Below are 20,765 nucleotides of genomic sequence, written 5' to 3'. Positions count from 1 at the left end.
AGCATTCAAGGCCAGCTTGGACAAGGCCTTGGGCAACCTGATCTAGCGGGTGACGTCCCTGACCATGGCAGAGGGGTTGGAAGTAGATGATCTTTAAGGTCCTTTCCAACCTAAGCCATTCTATGATTCTATGTAATGAAAAATAATTCAGGAGAGACTATGATAATGCAAATGATGTTAAATATGTTAAATAATAGAAGCCATTTCAGAATATATAAAGATGACAGTCTTTTTGTAGATTCTAATTGTTTATGAGGCCAAAACAAAACATTGTTTCTCTCGCTTTGTTCAATGCTTTATTAAGAACAAAAATTTATTTTAAAAATGCTGGTGGCAATATTGTAAATATATTTACTTTGATCCATTGGTGACCACTGGAATATTTTTTCATGTTTATGGACTTGATTTTATGTATTTGCTTATGAGTATGTCTCTTAGATACAGGCTGGTAAAAGCTTTTTTACAAGTCATTAAATATAGTGTAGTAGGGATTACAATGAGTTTATTTGTTTTCATATAGAAAGAAATGAGACTACATTGTTTGTTTTGTGAAATGTTACTACTGCTCACTGAATCTGCTGTGGCCATAGTGATAAAATGGGCATAAAGGTTTCAAAGCCAATTTCAAGTGGGTTGTGTCATCTGGTATATACTGGCAAATGTCTTTAGCAAGTGAGAAACCAAGACAAATAAATCAGGTATAAATCTAAATCACTGGCTTTATTCTCATGAGAATTGCATTATTTTCTCTGAGAAACTTGGCAGAATTTCTTCTTCGGGAAGTTAACCCTCCTGCAGGGTGCAATTCCAGCCGCAGGGGCAACACCAGCCTGGCTCCCACCCCATTCAGGAGTGGCTGGAGCAATGCTCTCCTCTGCTCCAACCAAATGAGCCTGACTCCAACCTACATACATAAATCTGGATAACATTCAGGATGTGTCCTCGATATGGTGGGGGCTGGGGAGAGTAAGAAAAAGAAAATATATTCAAATGAGTCTACATTTTTCCTTTCTTCTTACCAGGTTGGCTATAAATGTCTGCCTTGCCTAATCTTTCAGTCAGTCAATCTCAGTCAGGGAAGTCAGGGCACTTAAGAGCTGCCGAGGTTCCGAGTAATTACCTGAACAAAAGACCGTCTGGGATTGGACTAACTATTGGCTCATCTGTATTCAGCAGCGTTTTGAGATCATGAAAGGAGAAACCTGGAAAGTACAAGGGAGGAGATGCAAAAAAGAAGACAAATGAAAAGGGAAAATGCATACTGTAAGCGTACACCATAAGAAAAAAAGGTAGGGATATAGTGCTGTTGTTTGATCAAAACACAGATTTGAGAGAATATAGAAGTTGCAAAAAAAAAAAAATAATAATAATTAAGAAGGCTTCTCTGCTTCAGCATTGAGTTTCTGCTAAAAATAAGAAATAAGACAACAATAGACATATGAACCACCAACACTCACCTGCGCTATCTGAAGCCCAGAGTTAGCTGTTTCAATTCATGATGGAAACTTAGCCTTGGTTTCTCACATGACTTTTCTGATCAACAAACCATTTAATAAGATGCAAAATTTCTTTTTCTTTCCCCCAAACCACTTGGAAAAGTCCTAGTTTCACCCTGATGTGAGGTGGAAAATACTCTAAGATAAACTCAGAAAGTTTGGTGGGACAAGAAAATTGCCACCCAGCTCTAGCTGAAGCCTAAGCTAAGGTCTGTGTTCAGCCAGTGGGGCTTAGTGCTCTACTCAGGGAAGACTCCAGTGGGCAGCAAGATTGTTTTAAACATTTTGGTAGGGTCTATAAAGACAGTGGGGCCTGAGTTTTACCATATTCTCAGGTGGAAACATTTTCACTTTATTATATGGATACAAAGAATTCGACGCAGCAATGAATTTCTGTAGGGAGATATTTTATCCAGAGATTCAAAAAATTTACCATTAGATCACCTAAAATTCGTGTAAGCCATATAAGTTGTCCCAATTGTTGAGCTTTAGCTTCATCTCTTTCCTGCATTTTTTTTTGGTTTCAATCATTTTTTTTATTGCTTGCTTTCAGACCTACACTCCCAGCAGACCAGTTCCTAAATTCCTTAGCGGTCTTAATACAACAAAAGCCACCATCATGAGTGGCAGTAATTGGAAGCCTTGTTCACAGTCTCAGCCTATGGGCTAAGTATTGATCGAAGATGGAGTCAGAGCTCATGCTCCTTCACTAGCTAGAACAAGGAAGGAAGCTGCATTTCATATTTTGAACACTGTGCAGAGGCTCATAAACAAAAAGAGTGTGGGGGTTAAAAAAAAAAATAGCTATCTGACATTATCCATATATTGCATTCGCTAAAGAAGTATTTCCTGAGAATAAAAACAAAGATCTAGGGAATAAATAAATAAATGGTAAGTATTGAAGTGAAGAGGGAAAAAAAAATCCCTCCCTCAGTACAGGCATGTTGAGAGGGAAGTTTGTTTAAATAGGAACTCTGCATTCCACCCACAATAGCTATTCTCATCTGTGATGAATGCAGACATAAACAAGCCTGTATGTCTGCAGCCGCTCCCTCAGCCCTTGAAATGCCATGGCAAATTTGCAACATGCGTCCCAGAAGATAAAACCACACAGATGTGAAGAACTGCCAGCTTTTCCAAACAATCCATGTAACACCTTTGAACCTCATACTAAATGGCATGAGCTCTGGATACTTCCACTCAGATTCTGACTGGTTTTCTGCTCTGGGGAGTAAGACCGATCTTCATATGATGCCAGCCTCCACCTTTCCTTATCTTGTAACTCTTTAATGGTGATGCCTAAACAGATTTTAACTCTACAGAAGTCCAAATGTCCAAAAGGCAGTTGAATTCCTCAGAAATGAGGCAGCTGACCAGAACCAATGTGCAGAACAGGAGATTATCAGCCCATAATTTGTAGCATAAAACTTGCCTTCAGCTGGCATGACTACCAAAACAGCAGTGGTATCACTTGTGCATTGCTAGCAGTTATGCCAGACATTTTATACATATACGTGTAGCATTACACAGTATACAGAGGTCAATTTTCTTTAAGATAGACAAAGACAGGTTCCTAGTTAAAAAAAAAAAAAAATATTGCTTTAAAATTATAATAATAGCTGTAAGAAAAGGAAGAGGAATGATGGTGACCCACAGCCCCCTCTTGGTACAAGAGCAAAGCAGAAAGGATGTTGGCAGCTAAGTGAAAACTGACAGCAGCCTTTGGACAAAAAGCAGCCAGATGAGGATGAATGACAGCACGGACAGAACCTATTATTAATAGCTGCAAAGCAGGAACGTTACTAGGAATCACTTAAGTACTCAGGAAAGCACCGTGCTAAACACCTTTCCATTGCTGAGTGCTTTATATTTCTGCAACTATCGTAATGAGTAACTTATTTGGAAATGCTCAAAATTCTGAATATATTTCTAAACAAAGACTGAAAACCACTTTTCAATGTTTGTCAATATCTCTACCTGTGGAGCTCAGAGATTGCATTAGATTGTATTATTTTAGCACCCAAACTAAGAGATTAACAGTCTTAGATGCCAGCAGTAACTGCAGCCCAGAACACAAGCACAATCAGTGCTTCCCATAAGGCTTTGAAACTATGGGGTGGGGTGGAGGCTGCACACTCCCCTCCTGTCATAGTGGAAGTATGCATGTCTATAAAATGATTATATACTTGCTGAAAGCTAAAAAGATATCTGCTGTCTTTGGAGTTGCTTTGATACTGTTGTGAAAACCTCCTTAATTGAGGAGGCCTCAAATGGACCAGAACTGACTATAACTCTCAGCTGGCATGCATGTGGTCTCAGCTGGCATGGAGGGTGTTTAGTTATCTCTTTATAATGTTCTGACAGCTTCTAATGCAGTCCAGGTTTCTTCTTTTCACAGTAACATGCACATTACTTTTCTTGTCTTCGTTTTAATTCCTTCCAATAATTAGGGCTATGAAGTGTTTTTGCTGATATCTTGAGCTTGGGTTTGCATTTCAGAAACAACCTTGATTTGCTAGGATGAAGTGATACAGGACACGAAGTAGGATAAACATTCCTCTTATTATAGCTGCTGAATATCACATTTGTAGCAGGTGAATTATCACAAGAGGCAGGACAAACATAGGACAGACTACTGCAATAGCAATCATAGCAAAACAAAGAGGGATGTGTATTGTGAATCGCAGACAGAATAGCCAATGCAGACATGAAATGTGTTCAGTGCTGTGAACAAATTATAGTATTCGGGATCTGGGGGGATTCTAACACAGGCTGAGCCTGTAAAGGAAGGAGTACCTTCAAAAGCAGCAAACTGGGATGAAAAAATAATAATAATAATAAAAAAGATAGAGACAAAAAAAAAAAAAGAGAAAAGAAGAGAAGAGAGTACCATCTCTGTCTTGATATGTCCTGCAGAAATTAAGAGATAATAGTTTCCTTAGGGCCACACACTGAAATCATTGGAAATGATTTCATAAACAACCCCCTCATACACACTCCACCCCAGGGAATTATGGATCTGTACCAGTTGTGGCGTATTCCAGGGTAAAAATATGCCAGTCAGGCAATCTGTAGCTTTAAAGTACTGTGCTAGATTCACCCCTGCCGGCACAGAGGGTTGCAAATAATTTGAATAATTGCTGCAGAGAGCAGATGGTAGAAATACTCCATTAAAAGAGTTCCAAATATAGCTTAATTCAGCAAGGGGAGAGAGAAAAGTAGAGAAAAAGTTCAAAGGAAATCTGGCATCACCATCATCATCAACTTAGTATTATTAATAAAAAGCAGTAGCAATAGCAATAATAATAGTAATAATAATGACAACAACAATAATAATAGATCCAGACCGAGAACTGAATGGGAGAAAAAGGATGCCAGAATTGCTTTTTTGGGCTGCTATTCTCTGAAGGATTCCTCCAGACATGAGTAGTCTGGTTTGTATCAATGCCGTTTCTGAGAGTACAGCTACAGCTGGACACCATCAGCCTGGTGCCATGTTGTATTCTTTCTGGCTTTGACCAGAGCACTGGATCAAAGGGATCTCCTGGTTTTCCCAGCTCTGTTCTGCCTTTGCACATCAGTATTGTCCCTACTGGTTGCTTGCATGCCTCTCAGAGAGAAGAAATACTCAGCTCCTTGCAATGCAGTAACCTCCTTGTCCAATGCCTTGCCCAGGGCAAGGACCCATGAAACTCAGGGTTGAACTGAGTCGCTTATCTTTATGCTCCTCTTCTTCCAGTGGTGAAACTGCAAGATGATGTGCCCTGAAATGCTTGGGAATCCTAAACAGATCACAAAGCAGAAATGGGTCACAGAGTCGGTGCTATAAAGCAATAAATCACCAAAGCTATAATTCTCAGGTGGAACTTTGCTTTTCCAAAATCAGAGAACTGAAATTGAATGAACCTTGCTGAATGCCCTTCCTCAACGCTCCTGTGGATGCTCATCAATTATATTTGTCAGATTAACAAACTATGGTAAGAGAACTGAAGAACCCAGGTCTGAGAAGGACACCATAAATATACTTTGATACGGGTGATAGAAATATGTTGCATGATCAAAGTGATTTAGTTAAATCCTTTATAAACTACTAATGATTAATTTGAACTTCTCTAAAAAACAAATATATATTAAAAAAAAAAAAAAGAAGAGATACATTACCTTAATATTACCTTAATCAATTTGTTAAATACCTCATAAGATCTTGGAATAAAAGCACTAATCAGGTCCATATGTGGCAGAAGAAGCTGACAGTGGCTAAAATAAGTGACATTTTACAAAAGTAAAAGTCAAAAAGCAAGGATTTTTACAAAGAAGTGAAGAGAAAGACATAAAAGGATACAAAAAGCTTGAAAGAGAGCACACAAAAACAAGTATTTTGGAGGTTGCCTCAAATTTATGGTGTTCACCATCCTAAGTATAATATAACATAAAACCCTATTTAAAATAACAGTACAATTTACATTGCAACTTGGTTTAGATATAATTATTCCTATTATTGCCTTTAAAGTATGTACATTTGGAGGAAAATAATCAATAAATCCAAACCGTTCCCAACTATATCAAAAAACATTTGAACCTTCTACTCATATCTGCAAAATGTAAGTCATACTTGCAACTTTCCACTCAGACATGCAAATTAGCATCTACACTAGGAAACCTGCCTTATTTGCATTAGTTTCTCTTTGGAAATAAGAATTTTGCACAAGTAGCCTTTTCATTTGTGCACACAACTGGTATTGCACAAGGCATCATTTTAGAAGCTTTGCACTACAAAAGCTATGCATATCCATTACTGCAGTGCATACTCACTACCATCTCTTGCCACAATAAGGCTTCAAAGGTCCACTGACCAATTACACAGACAAAAAACAGCAGAAAAAGATATAAGCTAAAAAAAAAAAATCCAAGATTTTTCTGTATTTCTTTAAGCCTTGCGGAAGGCTTAAAGAAAATCGAACACTTCAACTACTGCAACCTGCTTCACTGGAAATATTTCTAATCAAATCAAACAAGAACAGAATAAAATTACATGAGGAGTAATGAAGTCTATGATCAAGACTGCTAGATTTCAGTGAGTGGTCTGCCACAGCTTCTCTAGTTTCTCTTTTGTAAATGTCAACATCATCTGCAGAAGTAGCACAATTAGAAAAATATATATTTTCTGGGAGAAAAAAAAAAAATGACAGTAACTGTTTAAAGCTGAAAGTACTCAAATTTTACAGTGAAAGAACAGTGCAGAATATTCTTACTGTACTAAACACATAAGCATAAGCCCCAAGACAATAGTGAAGGGAACATCTGAATATGAAATACTGCAGTAACAAGACTGGAAAACGTGGCTGGTGTTCGAGTTTGTAGTGAAGCAGCTGGAAGGATTTGGCAGCAGAGAGCCCACCAGAACCAGCTGGAAGGATACAGCACAGAAAGAAACCCTCTGGTGTGCCCAGAGACCCAGAAGACACAGATTGGCTTGCAGGTATTTTACGGTTTTCCCTTTACAGCACTGACTTCTGCATGTAGCACAAACAAAGGGAGAAAAGATGACAAATGGGAAAAGGGAGGGAAGAGGACCATAAGCGCTCCTTCCCTAGTGAGTCCAGGGAGCAAATTGCAAACACACAGCGACTCCCATAATGATGCCAGCACTTGTTTTTACAAGTACTCGGATTTATTGTTGGCACTAGGAAAAGAAGCCGGGTGCTCGAGTCAGAGGCACAAGAAGGCATTTTGACACGCGTTTGTGAGGGAAGCTAATTTTAACTTTGCACTTTCCCGGCCTCCCTCGGCCGAGCTGTCTCCTTGCCGTGCATTGCCACCTGCAGGAGAGCCAGCTCCTGCTCAGGCAGGCTCAGCGTCCTGCTCCTCGCCGCGCTCAGCCATCACTTCTTTCCACGAAGCAGATAAAACCCAGAAGCCACGAGCACGTACGTTTCTGTGACAATACACGAGTGCCATGCTGCTGAGAAGAGCCTAGGCTGCCACCAACACTGTTACGTCCTGCTCTGAAAAGCCACAGAGGGCAAACATTCACGGTCAGTGCCACTTCTCTGCCTGGGAAGTTGCTGCAGTTGAAATCCCAGGCAAAGGGTAAATTTACCTCGGTAAATAAGCCCTTTTATCAATTAAAATTGTCACTTTCATTTAATACTGTGAGGCGAGAAGAGGAAGATGAGATATTTGTACTTAAAGATTGAGAATGTTTTAAAGGTAATACCTTATTACCTTTAAATTATTAGCTGGCTTTCAAAAAGTCTAATTCCCCAGGAAGACCCCACTAACTCTGCCATCAGCTTCACATCACTTGAGACACCAGGTACCTTTTCTGTGCTTGCTAAAAGGAGGGGAAAGCAGAACCAGTGAATACAGAACAGAAGTTTCTGCTATATCATGTAAAAACCTGGCCCTATTGATTACCAAGGAAAAGTTCTCACTGATCCATATCGCTATCCTGATATACCCACAGTTTGAACATAATGACTATGTAAGATTTCTTCCTTAATGAGGCTTTATAAATGTCAAGGGCAAAAATGAATGTTGCACACAGCAACAGTAACAGCTTTATGCAGCACATGGGGTGAAAGCACTACCTTCTGCAGACATGCTGAATGAAAACAGCAGCAGTTTCCTTCTTCCAAAGAAGAACTACCTGAACATATTCTCCGGAGAATTGTCCCTTTCAGCTAACCATGGTTAACTACAGGAAACAGAATGAGGTTTGATACAATCCATTCAAACAAGGAAACTGAGCTTTAGGTAGTAGACACCAGAGAAATTCTCAGCTGAGCTGAATAAGTCATGAGTGCTGTACTGCAAGGAACAGCCTCTCTTTCTTTTTGGGGTTGGAGGAGGTGGCAGGGTCTGTCTGGAGGCAGAGCTGTTTGGTGTGCTGTGCTCGTACAGCGCCTTGCACAGCCGGGTCCTGTTCTTGGCAAAAGACCAGACGTTACCTTGCATCCAGCATCAACTGCCAAAAACAATCTAGCAAAAGAGGACCGTGGAGATATACACAGCGCTGCAGCCACTTGTGCAATGCTGATGCAAAAAAGGCAAATGCAAATCCACAATGCACTGGTGTATGTGCTGTTCATTAGACACAGGTGGCAACTTAGGAAATTAAGTTTCAGGAGGAATCTACAAGACTGATAAACACAATATATGAGGAGAGAGTAGCCAGCAATGGGATTGGCTTAGTTTCAAACAGAGAAGAAGCATAATAAGAGTATGTGAAATACCGTCATAAATATTGCAGTGATTATTTGTTTTCTGTATACTTTCTTCATAGAAGAATTTGGCAACAGCAGTAAGAAAGATTTATGCAAGGTATAGGGAAAATATGTCTGTTTATAGGGAGAGCTGAGCCCTGGAGCAACTGGAAAAATTAAAAAATCCATGTCTTCAGAGGTTTTTAAGAGCAGATGAGGCATTATTTGGACTCTGGCCATTTGGACTTGCTATTGTCTCAGCTCAAGAGATTGAATGATATCAGATTTCTCTTATTTCTTATCAGTATCTCTTTAGTCATGGGTAGACTACAAAAACATGACCTTAACACAACCATGAACAGAGGACAAGGAGAACACAACATGCATTATGTCTTTTTCACATTTCATGAAGGTAAAGCTAGTTCTGCAACTTCCAGTTTGACTCATGATTTGTAACACTGGGAGGCTAACCACACTGGAATCAAGACAAACAAGAAAAATCAACAGCAATAAATACTCGATGGTTTGTTTTCAACAGGCAAACTATCAAGAAATCAAGACATATGTACTGTTAAGTACACGTAGTAGTTTTACATCTATATATTTCAAAGTATTTTGCAAATCCAAATAATGCAGTGATGTACTTTCATAAATTCTCAAGGACATCCAAAGAACTAGATAGTTTGACACAGTCATATAGGTTGACATAGACATTTTTTCAGAAAGTTCATATGATTTGTTCACAAGATGAAACACTAGGGACCAGTGAAGGGACCAAAAATAGGAACTACAACTCACCATGATCAACTCTGAATTGTGTCCAGTAGCCCACAGATGTCTTCTGCACTGGACATTAAATTTCACATGACTATAGAAAACAGATGTGCCACACATTTAAATCATGAAATCCAGCATGTTGTGCCACTTGGAAGGTGTGGACAGTGGGCTTCAGGAAAGGTATGAGGGATTTATCTTAATATGAACTATTATATTGCATAAGAGCTGTCACAATTAATGTCCAGATATGGTGAAAGAATAGTAAAGGTGGTAACTCAAGAAACAAGTAACTCTACCAAAAGATTAGCAACTGATTTATGTATGAAGTCTGTATCAAAAATACAATCTGATTCAAACTAGTACTTCTTTTTTCTTTAAAAGTAGAAATACATTTTTACTGACTTGAATGATCTGCAAGTCAGATATGTAGTCTAAGCAAGTTACCTAAACTGCCTGTAGAGGCAATGAAAACAGATAGGTATTTCCAGGCATGAGTTCATCTTACCCTGAACTGTTACATTCTGATTAATTTTAATATTATACACAGATAAGCCATGTCCTGGAAAGGCCCACCTCAGGTTACAGAACAGCCAAAATGATAGAGGTTCCAGTTTATCCTTGCTCTTACACGGGCAATTATTTGAAATGACAAAAAATTGCCATCTTTGATTCCTAGACATCAGCAATGGTGTGGGGCATTTAGACAGGCTGATGGGCAATTACTTTCCCTTCAGGAACATCACTGTCTATTCATTGCTGTCCTACAGAACTGGATATTCAGAAAATGGAAGATGTATTTCATAGAATCACAGAATGGCTTGGGTTAAAAGGGACCTTAAAGCACATCCAGTTCGAACTGCCCTGCCATGAGCAGGGACACCTCCCACCAGAACAGGTTGCCCAAGGCCTTGTCCAGCCTTGCCTTGAACACCTCCAGGGATGGGGCATCCACAGCCTCTCTGGGCAACCTGTGCCAGTGCCTCACTGCCCTCTGAGGGAAGAATTTCCTCCTAATCTCTAATCTAAATCTCCCTTATTTTAGTTTAAAGCCATTCCCCTTTGTCCTGTCATTATGTGACTGAGCAAAAAGCCGCTCTCCATCTTTTTTTTTAAGTCCCCTTTAAGTATTGAAAAGATGCAGTAAGGTCACCCTGGAGCCTTCTCTTCTGTAGGCTGAACAGCCCCAGCTCTCTCAGCCTTTCTTCATAGGAGAGGTGCTCCAGCCCCCGATCATCTTTGTGGCTCTCCTCTGGACCCACTCAAACAGCCCCACATCCTGCTTATCCTGAGGGCCCCAGACCTGTACGCAGTACTCCAAGTGGGGCCTCACAAGGGCAGAGCAGAAGGGGACAATCACCTTCCTCGAGCTACTGGCCAGTCAGTCCTCTGTTGGTGCAGCCCAGGACACAGTTGGCCTTCGGGACTGCAAGCACGCACTGCTGGCTCATGTTGAGCCTTTCGTCCACCAAAATCCCCAAGTCCTTCTCCACAGGGCTGTTCTGAATGAGTTCTTCACCCAGTCTGTATTCCTGTTTGGGATTGTCCTGACCCAAATTTCTGATGTGCAAACTGATTATTTAGGTCATGATGTAGTGGTGCATATTTAAGCACCTCTGAGCCACTTGAGATACACTAGAATATGTGACAAATACCTGCAGAGCTGGTATATATTTCACAAGACCTCTGTGAGACCTGTTCCCTTCTGGAGGATACAAGAGATCCCCTGGGACAGCTCAGATGACACTAGATGTTTATTCATGAGCAAATGAATCAAGCCCAAGGACACCAAATTTTGTTTTCAGCCCCCTTGACCCATCCACCAGTCTAGAAATGTGTAAAACATAAGAGGAGATGCTGGCATAAATAGCTCTGTACTTTCTTGTTAAATCTTCTGGTGGAGTGGGAGAAGGCATGAAAAGGGATTGGGGACAGGGAGGCAAGGCAGCATTGCTTGGCTCCAGGGATAAGCAGCACAGAATCTGTTGCTTCGGGTAGAAATACACGGTCTAAATGACAAAACACAACATAACATGGACCTTCTTCCTTGAAGCCTCTTGAGGATAATAACGTGATCACCTTTCACTTATTATTATAAATAGGTTATTACACAGCCCTGACTTCTCTAACCTCTAGCAGTATTACTTCATGAGGAAAATAATAACGCAGTGGTAAATTATATTATTTCTACAAATAGTATGAGAAATTGTAGATATCCAGAAAGGTTAATCCCTGCTTCAGTTGCTGTGCTAGTGAGGTATAAATCTGATGGTAAATGGGGGGCAGGACAGCAGAATAGAGCCCTTGTCTCATAGATACAATACATAGTCATCTGAAAGTTTGCCTCTTACTTTGCATTAGCACTATAATTTCTCATAAAAGGCTTGTGAACTAACAATAATTGGAAAATAACTACTAAAAAGAATGGCATTTATCTGCCTTTTCTAGTGCATTCGCTTTGGATACAAAAGCCTAGGGAAAGAAAGAAATACTGCAGCTGAAATGCACAAAACATTTGTTTTCAGCAGAGGAAAATGGGTCCTCAAAGGGTGACTAAAATACACAAAATTCTATACACCCAAACGACCCTCTTGGCTGCAGAACTGCAACATCAGGTAAAGAAGCTGCTGAAAACAAGTGTTTATTCTCTGCATGATATTTTTTGTCCCTTCCTGCTGCTAGTATTATTCTTATGACACCAGACACTGCATAATATGACATTTCAAATGTATGGCACTGTGACAATGATGTACGAGGAAACATTTACAGAGCCTGGCACAAGAAGTGAAGTTAATACTGAAAAGCAAATGATTTGCTTAGATTGGCTGCTATTTCACAGTTTGCAGGGTAAATATTCAATGCGACAGTCAAACTTGGGAACAAAAATTGATAGCTTTCAAATAATGATTGTAGATATTTACAGTCTACCTTCTAACTACCTGTTTTCTGCCAGCACCAATGTTATTTTTCTACAGGCATGTCTGGCTCATATGTGGCTAAACATATTCATACAACATGAATTCATTACATTCTTTATGTAAATAAATTATCTTTAATTTAAGATTTCAAGGAGAAAAAGTTGCAAAAACACAACTGAAGAAAACAGCCCACAGAAGTCCCTCAAGAAAAATTCCCCCAAATGGAAATGAATAGAGTAACTCTCCCTGATCCAAAGTATTTGATCTTCTTCTGGACATCTTTAAAAACAATTTGTGAAAGGAAAATTAAGAAACACCCTAAATTTTTCTGGTAGACTTCCTTCCCCCTCTGTCCTCTCCCATTTCTTGGATAGCACCTCCTATTCATTCAGGGCACATCCTCACACTCAGTTTGCCTTAAGCTCAATCATCTTTAAAGAGTTTTCCTGAAGGTCACCAAGAGACAAAAAGCATATATCAACATGAAAGGAAGAGGAATAATCTAAGTGTGGGTGCCAAGAAAGAAGTAGAAAGAAACCAATCATGCCCTCGGCAGCAGAAACAAGACAGGGAAAAGAAAAGCATCATTCTTTGAATTCGAGACCCTAGCCAATTATTTGGTTATTTTATGTTGGCAGAATGGATTATACAAAAATTATGAAACCACCAATTATACATCCAATGATATCATCATAACTAAAGTCAGTACCAGGAATTATTTGGTCTACATTTTCAAGTGAATAGCTAAAATAGGTGTGTTGCCAAGGTCTACGTACCAAATGGGTCTTTCCCAGATCTGTTTTATAGGGTGATGAAACAAAAGCAAGACTCCTTTGGCCTTGCACACTGCTAGATTAACTTTTTGGAGGTGATAAAAGATCTGTAATCTCCACAGTGGTGCAGCTGACTCAGCATCACTACAACACATTGCTGCTCATACAATCATAGGTAGAAGGACTTTGAAAAGGCTAAAAGGTTATCAGCAAAGATCTTCCTAAGATAAGATTCAAATCTCAATATACCTGCAGTCTTCTGAGTCTAAAAATGCATTTGTTCAAAGGTGTTAGTATTTATATGATGTTTTGAGAAGCTTTTGTTCATGTATGACTGAATGCCGACTTCTCCAAGTGGAGGGGTTCAGAAAGGAAGGAACTAAAATACTCTGTTCCTGTTTGGGTCTACTCCAAACTAACAGAATATATAAGTCCAGTTCCAGAGCCAATGTTAATTTATGCTACCCTTCACTATATTAAGATTTTCTTTAGTTAAAGAAAAAAACACTGGGATAAACAACATTTTTTGTTCTCTAGACATTCAGATATACCATCAAATATAAAACTAAGTTTTGAAATTTTGGTAAGTATAATAATCTTTCCTTCAAGTCAGGTTTTTTAATATCCTTTAGTAAGCTGTATAAGATCTTAGTTTATATTTTTAGTAACTGTTAAAAAGCTCATTAACTGATCAGTTCATTCCATAATGACAATAACATAATTTATTTCTAAATTGGAAACCAGAAGCGGACTAAATCTCAACAACAAATTCCTATTAGGTCCTTGCATTCCTACCACTGAAAATGAAACCATGTGGAGAAAAAACTCTTTTTAGGTAAAGGAGAAAAAAATGAGTTTATATTCCAGAGAGGAACACATCCACTTTGCTTAGTCCCTTGTTGAAAGGACTTTTGTGAAGATTTTACACAGTCTTTTTCCCCCTGTGAACTGAATGATCAATAAATATCAATATGCTTTAGAAAAAATAAATAAATAAATAAATCTGTCTATAAGCAATTTCTCACTAAGTTGACAGGCATTTCTTTAAAGTCCCCAGATCAGAGATATTAGGCTGCATTTTTGTAAGACCTGTGTCCTCCAGAAATGCTTTCAAAGTCAAGTGGCCTCTCACCTGTAAGTTACACTGAGGACTGGCACTGAAAGTACCTATGATGGTAGGAAAGTTTAGCATCCCCAGTTACATCCCAGCATGAGTGGCTCCAATGAGTTTTTGTCCCCCTCCCCTTACTGAGACAATGCACCAAGACATCATCTGTTCTCTTAGCACAGGCGACTTCCACATCAGAGTATCAGCAGGACAGATTCCAGTTCAGCAGCTTGGGTGTGACATGTCTTTTGAGATAATCAAGAGAAGCAGATGAATAAATGTATTTATATATGTTTATTTTTGGCAAGCTGACAGAGAATGTTTGACACTGAAAAATGAGAGTGTAGTGAGAGGAAAAAAGCAAGATCTGCTTTCCATTGTTTTTAATACTTCATGCTTTCTTCTTGGACCTCATAATTCATTGGACTAAAAAAACAATTGCAGATAAGATTAATAAGTAAGAAGGCTAATTATGCACTTATCTGGACTATTTGGACCAAACAGCAGGTGATACAATTGCACTGTTTTACATTGCTATATGAGAAAATGCTTTATAACTGCTATCACTTGATGTGTGACAGTCCACATCGCAGTCCTGTCCAGAGCCAAGCAGAACAATGTTCAACCTGCCAGTCATTTTGCCCAATAGCAGAGTCAACAGCTGTATATGACTGAACTAATATGGAGAGTGCTGGAAGTACAGAGAAAGATACTGAAAACAGGATCTCCTCAGGACAGGGAGAGGATAAATTTGGAAGACATTGAGCAAGGACCAACACCTACACATGACACGGGAGGGAACAGTTCTACAAGAAGGCATTGTTCAAAAGCTTCTTAGAGAGAAATTTCTGCAGCACACACCTTGAAAATTACATGAAGAAAAGAAAGGATAACTTTCAGTACTACAGTAAGTGCAAGCCCCGAAATCTGCAACAATAGAAGACTATTAAAGAAAAAATAAAACAGGAGAATACATCATATGCAACATGAGAGACTATTTAACAGAATTGTTTATCCAGTCAGGTGATTTACTTAAGGAGAGGGTAAATTAGTTGTGTAAATGCTTACTGCATGACATATCCTAAAAAAAATAAATAAATAAAATCAAAACTCAAAAAGTTATCTTTTTAATACAAAATGGGCAGGTGTAAGTGAACGGCTTGTATGTTGCTGAAGGACAGGTCTGATCATAATGGTCTCTTCTTGACATGGAAAGTAGAATCAGCAGTCAGCAAAAGAAGTGAGCAATTAGTACTATTTACCTTGAAAGAATTCAGAAGATACCAGGAGAGAAGTAATGTTCTCCCATGCACAGCTCTGAAATTTGGTGAAAGTCTAATTTCCACAGTAATATTGAGGGCCTAATATTTTGTACATCTTTTGCAATCAATCACTATTTTGAAACAATACAAAAATTATTATGTAAGTGAACACAGGCAAAACTGTGCACTTGAAATCATAATAATTAATAATTTTCATCATAATCTGAAAGAATATGAAACTCTTTAACAGCAGACCTGAAGTAATAGACTTATTTGTTCAGCATAACTTGCTTGGTGCTGTTAAAGCCAACCTGCATGAAAAAAAAAAAAAAGGGGGGGAAAAAAAAAGATAGATTTATGTATTCTGCAGTATGAGAAATGTCACACAGTATTGGGAAAAAGAGCTATGTTCAGTCGCACAGGAAGATGATTCACCATCTACCCCTTGCAGTCACTGAAGTCTGATACATTCATTACCCATTATGCTGAGGACTTTTATTTTTCCTCTTTTGGTGAATAAGCACTGAATTACCCATATCACAGCCATCTCACTAAGTGCTGCTGCTGACCAACATAATCATAAAAAGTCTATTGTAAGGAATTCCAGATATTTAAATATATGGAAACTGTCTCTGCTAATACCAGAGATTTATATTCCATTCTGAATGGGATGTGTACAAATTCAACATACAAAGTGAATACCAAATGCAAATACTTATGCTTAGCTGATGCTTGTCTTTTAAGACTCTCCCATTTTAAAAGACAAAAATTCAGCAGTTTTCATGTGCAGGGTCAGTGCAAGTATGAAAAAAAAAAAAAAGACTGTTTTGTTCTAAATCCTCAAGGTCCCATGTTCCACATGGACTGGATTTTGATTGAATTGATAACAAGATGCTGTTATAAACATTAAGCCAATTACTTATCATTTTTATGTAAAATTTAAATTATTTTTCCCCTAGTTTCACTTTCTTCTGATCAACTTCTTTACTTTTTGTCTATTTACTCAACAGTATTAAAATGCAACCAGTAGACTAGATTTCTCACCATTCTGTATGCTTGAATGTAAATAGCTTGATGCTACCTATGCTACAAAATCTACTTAAAATAAATAATACCTATTTAAACTGCGGTCTTGCCGAATCAAACTATATACGCCACATTTTGACACTGAGATCTTCTTAATGTATCTTGGAATGGAATTTGAGAATAAACCACTTTACATTACCAGGCTGCTATAGAACTGTAGAGAAGAATTATCCATGATACTATATAAAAGGTGTTTTATATAGTTTATTTGCTGCTTATATATGGAACTAATTGCTTAAGTCTTGGCAGAAACAGGAACAATAAGGCCAGTTCAGTCATTGTATTGAAAATAACGGAATAAGAACCAGTTACACTGCCACCAAATTTGATCGATCTAGGAGTTTCATAGCTATTGGATGTGCAATTGACTATTTCTTGTTCCATTTTGGATCAAAAATTAGTTACTAATCATGTCTTTAAGCTTTGATAAACATAGCCAAGAAACACACTGGCCAATTCTAAGCTTTTTCAACTGTCTTTCACATTTTGTCCTCTAACTGGTTAAAACCAGAGTAGAAGAAAAGCCAGAGGTCTACACACCAGTCCAAAGCAGGCTGGGATACCTGCAGAGGCAGTGGCTGGGGCAGGTTCTCCAGAGTATGACAGTAGCCGGCCAACTGAATTTCAAGAGCCAATGAAATCACAGTTAACTCATTTAACCTGACCTCAGAGCATTTGGGAGAAGTAATCACTTAAGAGCCTAGATAATGTCATACCAGTTTAGCTCTTAATGCTTTCCAATTTCCTCCTTAAAGCAGATGCCTGAAAAATTCCATGTGTCTATTCAAGGTGTGTAAGTATTACAAATCCAGAAGACATTCATAAATATCAGAATGTCATTATCCACATTAAATAGTTTTGGTAACAGATTAGGAAAAAAATATTCTATTTGGTCAGAAAATTCATATATGCTAATATTTTTCATCCTGGTTTACAAAGCAAAGTATTCAATATAAATACAAGAACCTCTAGAATCGGAAGAGAGCTTCATTATTTGCTTTGCCCAACACTTGGAGAAGTACATGGAGCTCTTTGCTGCCATTTGCACCACAGTGTAGTGACTGAATGCAGGGTTTGATTACTGTATTAGAACATTTTATTTCACATTTTCCTAACATTTTAATACAGATCAATTAGCTGTGTTAAATAAACTGCAAAGTCATGTATTTGGTGTTTCCTGCAGTTCAAAAACAGCAGAAAAAAAGCAAGCCCAAATAATCCACCCATTAGTTTGTTAACTGGTACAAGGGTGGGCCATAGAAGCAGGTTGTGTCTTCATATACTGAACCTCAGTCTTGAGACCAGACTCAATTCTGAGCATGCTGCAGATTAAGATTTTTTATTTATTTATTTATTTCTTTTACTTGGCCTCCAGAAAATGTAATGCCAGGTAGCAAAAATGTAGGCTTCAATCATTTATCAGACTCCTGTATTGAATTTCGTCAAGTGTGAATTTACCACAATTCAAGAATAATTCAGTCATTTCCACTCAGATTTGATACCCTTTATTTCAACAGAACTGCTCGCCAAGTAAAGGACCCCATCAAAAGAGGTAGCAGAATCTTTCCCTACACAACCTACGTTGTCTGAAGACAAAAAGGACATTAACAGACAAGCCATGAATACAACATCTCAGCTTTTGATTCTCTGGTACAATACATAACAGGGACTGCAGCAATAGCTGAACATATCAAAATAAAGGTAATTTCTTAACATTTCCATTATTTTTAATCTTTTAGCCTTGCAGTATGCTACTGAATATCTCGTATACTTTCAGATGAAGATTCCCATAACTGTTCTACAAATATGAAAGAAAATCAGCTACACAACTGCTTTTGGTTATTATTTGTGAGGTGCTTGCACACAGCACGCTGTCCTTGCCAAAGTGAGCTGCAGCTGATCTCATGGAGGAAAAATGCCCTGCAAGAATCTCCGACACTGTTAAGTGAGTAGCAATTTTAATTCTGAGCATACTGACAGACTTACAGAAGATAAAATGATTTGTACAAAAGCAAGAAACCATTCATGTCAAAATCTGTTAAGTGCAATTAGAAGTTTAGGTGGAATAAATATACAGCATGACATAAGAATGATAATACTCACTTTCCTGTTTCAGTCTGCCTTTCCCTGCCCTCTAAGGATCTGCCTCTCCTCTAGTAACGCTGTCATTTTCCCCAGAATTTCCCAAACATCAGCTCTCAATCTACTCAAAAAAATGCTTGAAAAGGTTCCGTTTGGTAGCTGAAGACAAGGATATCCAATACACAGCTCTCCCCTGGCCCATACACCCTCACTTACTTTAGAAGACACCAGGCACATGCATGACCACGTATGTGCACCAAACTCCGGGACTCCGAAGAAATCCTGGGTTCAACAGCCCAGATATGGTCTGCAGGAGTATTTCAAATCTTTGATGTTTCCAGCTCCAAAAACAACTTCTAAGCTGACTTTAACCAAGCTTCTGAAGAAAAATGCACTTTATAATGCTTTCTTTACACTAATGAATGTAATGTTACTTTAATCTACAAAAATTGACCAAGAAAAGGCTTGTTTTCCCCTTCTCCTTTTATTCCTTGGTGTTGGGGATAAAAGTGTTTGTTATTGGCTCAGCCTCAAGATAAATTCAACCTTTCAACAATATTCTTCACAAATTAGCTATGGTGACTGAATCAGTATGCATTGCATTCATTAGAATTATACTGAACTTCCTGAGTGAAAAGGAGAAATTTTAAGGCCCTTTTTAATTCACTTGCACATTCCCTGACTATATATATATATATTTTTTTTTCCTCTGTGAAGCGCTGCTAGCTATTGTGAAGTGAAACAAAAATGCATTTGCTATGCACATAGCTAGATTAGGAGTCAAACCAAGAGAAAGAAAGCAGCGTATTCCCTAGAATACCACCCATAAAATGTGTCCTGTTAACTTGATCAAAAAGTGAGGTAGTTTTAGGTACTCGTACAATTGCTCCAGCTAGATTCATACAGTTATTTGGCTTAACTCTTCATTTTTGAGGATTTTTGAGCTTACATTTTTCTTAAATGGTCAGAAAAGTGCCTTTTATTCCCACATAACCCCTTCTCACTTTAAAGAAGCTATTATTTGTATTAGGTGGTTCAGACCCTCTGACTCAGAACGTGTTTCTTACTATACCCAGAATAACAAATGTTCAAGCTTAGATGTAGCTTCAAATACCGGAAGATGAATCTCACATAACTTTATCTAAGAGATAGGCATCGAGTTCAAACTAATCATCAAGGCTTCTTCCATGCAGCTAATGCAGAAGACAGACACCTCCAGTGTATGATTCATCTCATCTATTCCAGGATAAGATAAGATAAAGCATGCACTAGAAGTACCTGTCTCTCTGCTTTTGACGCAACCTATTTTACCAGTTCAGAACTGACAGCTAACTTTCCAACATTTCCAGTTAAATGAGATGAATCTCACCATTACTGCCTAAGGCTTCACCTAATTACCAAGAAAAAACACAGCATGCTCCAGGATTTTGATTGCCCAGCTGGGATGCTGCTGGAGCTTGTTCGGCTTTCCTTTCTGTGGAAAGCAGAGCAATGGGATGCAACACAGAAGCAGTCTTGTGCACTCCAGGGTCACAGCCTAATAAAGAGCCAGGACGCAGCCTATGACAGCACCTCAATAAGATTAGTAATGGCAGCTTACAGCTGTACAAACCTGTGTTGCTGGAGATGTGCCTGCTCAGCGTGGCGCAGTGCTGCAGGGAGATCCCCAAGGTTCCTTGGAACAAGCTCATCCAGAAGCAAAGTAGCTGCCTTGACCCAGCCCTGCATATCAGCTTCTCATCACAGCTAATTAGTTACTTTCATTCAGCACATGGTCCTCATTATATGCAAGCTACACAGTTCAAAGCCAGCTTGGTTATATCTTCATTTTAGACATAGCCAGAATGCTCAGAAACAGACTTTACTAGTTTGTAATTTAAACTTAAATATTGGCAACATATTTTCCTTGCATTAAAATGTATTTTCTGAAGCATATTTTAGGTTCAGGGGAGATAAGGGAGGAGACCTGTACAAGGACAAGCCCTGAATTACAGCAGACAGACTATAGAACCACAGCAAACAAAATGTATTTCCATAACCAGGAACCCACATGCCTTCTCC

The 20,765-nt window shown here is 38.6% G+C and overlaps 1 long non-coding RNA gene across 2 annotated transcripts; it reads right to left on the bottom strand.

The window, feature by feature from the left end:
- Window positions 1–346: 346 nt before the first annotated feature.
- Window positions 347–20,483, bottom strand: LOC121064536. 2 transcript variants are annotated; one of them, XR_005816538.1, is made up of 3 exons: window positions 20,317–20,483; window positions 1,121–1,202; window positions 347–957 (listed from the first exon to the last, which is right to left on the bottom strand). It is a non-coding gene; the product is annotated as an uncharacterized LOC121064536 (long non-coding RNA). The 2 variants fall into 2 exon arrangements; XR_005816540.1 differs by lacking the exon at window positions 20,317–20,483 and adding an exon at window positions 4,844–5,270.
- Between the last annotated feature and the right edge of the window lie 282 nt (window positions 20,484–20,765).

The sequence above is a fragment of the Cygnus olor genome, chromosome 2 (assembly GCF_009769625.2).
Source record: "Cygnus olor isolate bCygOlo1 chromosome 2, bCygOlo1.pri.v2, whole genome shotgun sequence".
In the NCBI taxonomy this organism is placed as follows: domain Eukaryota; kingdom Metazoa; phylum Chordata; class Aves; order Anseriformes; family Anatidae; genus Cygnus; species Cygnus olor.
This window is presented reverse-complemented; position numbering and strand designations above follow the sequence as displayed.